Source organism: Hemiscyllium ocellatum (genome assembly GCF_020745735.1).
Source record: "Hemiscyllium ocellatum isolate sHemOce1 chromosome Y unlocalized genomic scaffold, sHemOce1.pat.X.cur. SUPER_Y_unloc_2, whole genome shotgun sequence".
Classification (NCBI taxonomy): Eukaryota; Metazoa; Chordata; class Chondrichthyes; order Orectolobiformes; family Hemiscylliidae; genus Hemiscyllium; species Hemiscyllium ocellatum.
Window position 1 is genome coordinate 13,341 of NW_026867601.1, and position 4,160 is coordinate 17,500.

The following is a 4,160-nucleotide window of genomic DNA, read 5'->3' on the forward strand; positions in this document are numbered from 1 at the left end:
CCTAACCCTAACCCTAACCCTAACCCTAACCCTAACCCTAACCCTAACCCTAACCCTAACCCTAACCCTAACCCTAACCCTAACCCTAACCCTAACCCTAACCCTAACCCTAACCCTAACCCTAACCCTAACCCTAACCCTAACCCTAACCCTAACCCTAACCCTAACCCTAACCCTAACCCTAACCCTAACCCTAACCCTAACCCTAACCCTAACCCTAACCCTAACCCTAACCCTAACCCTAACCCTAACCCTAACCCTAACCCTAACCCTAACCCTAACCCTAACCCTAACCCTAACCCTAACCCTAACCCTAACCCTAACCCTAACCCTAACCCTAACCCTAACCCTAACCCTAACCCTAACCCTAACCCTAACCCTAACCCTAACCCTAACCCTAACCCTAACCCTAACCCTAACCCTAACCCTAACCCTAACCCTAACCCTAACCCTAACCCTAACCCTAACCCTAACCCTAACCCTAACCCTAACCCTAACCCTAACCCTAACCCTAACCCTAACCCTAACCCTAACCCTAACCCTAACCCTAACCCTAACCCTAACCCTAACCCTAACCCTAACCCTAACCCTAACCCTAACCCTAACCCTAACCCTAACCCTAACCCTAACCCTAACCCTAACCCTAACCCTAACCCTAACCCTAACCCTAACCCTAACCCTAACCCTAACCCTAACCCTAACCCTAACCCTAACCCTAACCCTAACCCTAACCCTAACCCTAACCCTAACCCTAACCCTAACCCTAACCCTAACCCTAACCCTAACCCTAACCCTAACCCTAACCCTAACCCTAACCCTAACCCTAACCCTAACCCTAACCCTAACCCTAACCCTAACCCTAACCCTAACCCTAACCCTAACCCTAACCCTAACCCTAACCCTAACCCTAACCCTAACCCTAACCCTAACCCTAACCCTAACCCTAACCCTAACCCTAACCCTAACCCTAACCCTAACCCTAACCCTAACCCTAACCCTAACCCTAACCCTAACCCTAACCCTAACCCTAACCCTAACCCTAACCCTAACCCTAACCCTAACCCTAACCCTAACCCTAACCCTAACCCTAACCCTAACCCTAACCCTAACCCTAACCCTAACCCTAACCCTAACCCTAACCCTAACCCTAACCCTAACCCTAACCCTAACCCTAACCCTAACCCTAACCCTAACCCTAACCCTAACCCTAACCCTAACCCTAACCCTAACCCTAACCCTAACCCTAACCCTAACCCTAACCCTAACCCTAACCCTAACCCTAACCCTAACCCTAACCCTAACCCTAACCCTAACCCTAACCCTAACCCTAACCCTAACCCTAACCCTAACCCTAACCCTAACCCTAACCCTAACCCTAACCCTAACCCTAACCCTAACCCTAACCCTAACCCTAACCCTAACCCTAACCCTAACCCTAACCCTAACCCTAACCCTAACCCTAACCCTAACCCTAACCCTAACCCTAACCCTAACCCTAACCCTAACCCTAACCCTAACCCTAACCCTAACCCTAACCCTAACCCTAACCCTAACCCTAACCCTAACCCTAACCCTAACCCTAACCCTAACCCTAACCCTAACCCTAACCCTAACCCTAACCCTAACCCTAACCCTAACCCTAACCCTAACCCTAACCCTAACCCTAACCCTAACCCTAACCCTAACCCTAACCCTAACCCTAACCCTAACCCTAACCCTAACCCTAACCCTAACCCTAACCCTAACCCTAACCCTAACCCTAACCCTAACCCTAACCCTAACCCTAACCCTAACCCTAACCCTAACCCTAACCCTAACCCTAACCCTAACCCTAACCCTAACCCTAACCCTAACCCTAACCCTAACCCTAACCCTAACCCTAACCCTAACCCTAACCCTAACCCTAACCCTAACCCTAACCCTAACCCTAACCCTAACCCTAACCCTAACCCTAACCCTAACCCTAACCCTAACCCTAACCCTAACCCTAACCCTAACCCTAACCCTAACCCTAACCCTAACCCTAACCCTAACCCTAACCCTAACCCTAACCCTAACCCTAACCCTAACCCTAACCCTAACCCTAACCCTAACCCTAACCCTAACCCTAACCCTAACCCTAACCCTAACCCTAACCCTAACCCTAACCCTAACCCTAACCCTAACCCTAACCCTAACCCTAACCCTAACCCTAACCCTAACCCTAACCCTAACCCTAACCCTAACCCTAACCCTAACCCTAACCCTAACCCTAACCCTAACCCTAACCCTAACCCTAACCCTAACCCTAACCCTAACCCTAACCCTAACCCTAACCCTAACCCTAACCCTAACCCTAACCCTAACCCTAACCCTAACCCTAACCCTAACCCTAACCCTAACCCTAACCCTAACCCTAACCCTAACCCTAACCCTAACCCTAACCCTAACCCTAACCCTAACCCTAACCCTAACCCTAACCCTAACCCTAACCCTAACCCTAACCCTAACCCTAACCCTAACCCTAACCCTAACCCTAACCCTAACCCTAACCCTAACCCTAACCCTAACCCTAACCCTAACCCTAACCCTAACCCTAACCCTAACCCTAACCCTAACCCTAACCCTAACCCTAACCCTAACCCTAACCCTAACCCTAACCCTAACCCTAACCCTAACCCTAACCCTAACCCTAACCCTAACCCTAACCCTAACCCTAACCCTAACCCTAACCCTAACCCTAACCCTAACCCTAACCCTAACCCTAACCCTAACCCTAACCCTAACCCTAACCCTAACCCTAACCCTAACCCTAACCCTAACCCTAACCCTAACCCTAACCCTAACCCTAACCCTAACCCTAACCCTAACCCTAACCCTAACCCTAACCCTAACCCTAACCCTAACCCTAACCCTAACCCTAACCCTAACCCTAACCCTAACCCTAACCCTAACCCTAACCCTAACCCTAACCCTAACCCTAACCCTAACCCTAACCCTAACCCTAACCCTAACCCTAACCCTAACCCTAACCCTAACCCTAACCCTAACCCTAACCCTAACCCTAACCCTAACCCTAACCCTAACCCTAACCCTAACCCTAACCCTAACCCTAACCCTAACCCTAACCCTAACCCTAACCCTAACCCTAACCCTAACCCTAACCCTAACCCTAACCCTAACCCTAACCCTAACCCTAACCCTAACCCTAACCCTAACCCTAACCCTAACCCTAACCCTAACCCTAACCCTAACCCTAACCCTAACCCTAACCCTAACCCTAACCCTAACCCTAACCCTAACCCTAACCCTAACCCTAACCCTAACCCTAACCCTAACCCTAACCCTAACCCTAACCCTAACCCTAACCCTAACCCTAACCCTAACCCTAACCCTAACCCTAACCCTAACCCTAACCCTAACCCTAACCCTAACCCTAACCCTAACCCTAACCCTAACCCTAACCCTAACCCTAACCCTAACCCTAACCCTAACCCTAACCCTAACCCTAACCCTAACCCTAACCCTAACCCTAACCCTAACCCTAACCCTAACCCTAACCCTAACCCTAACCCTAACCCTAACCCTAACCCTAACCCTAACCCTAACCCTAACCCTAACCCTAACCCTAACCCTAACCCTAACCCTAACCCTAACCCTAACCCTAACCCTAACCCTAACCCTAACCCTAACCCTAACCCTAACCCTAACCCTAACCCTAACCCTAACCCTAACCCTAACCCTAACCCTAACCCTAACCCTAACCCTAACCCTAACCCTAACCCTAACCCTAACCCTAACCCTAACCCTAACCCTAACCCTAACCCTAACCCTAACCCTAACCCTAACCCTAACCCTAACCCTAACCCTAACCCTAACCCTAACCCTAACCCTAACCCTAACCCTAACCCTAACCCTAACCCTAACCCTAACCCTAACCCTAACCCTAACCCTAACCCTAACCCTAACCCTAACCCTAACCCTAACCCTAACCCTAACCCTAACCCTAACCCTAACCCTAACCCTAACCCTAACCCTAACCCTAACCCTAACCCTAACCCTAACCCTAACCCTAACCCTAACCCTAACCCTAACCCTAACCCTAACCCTAACCCTAACCCTAACCCTAACCCTAACCCTAACCCTAACCCTAACCCTAACCCTAACCCTAACCCTAACCC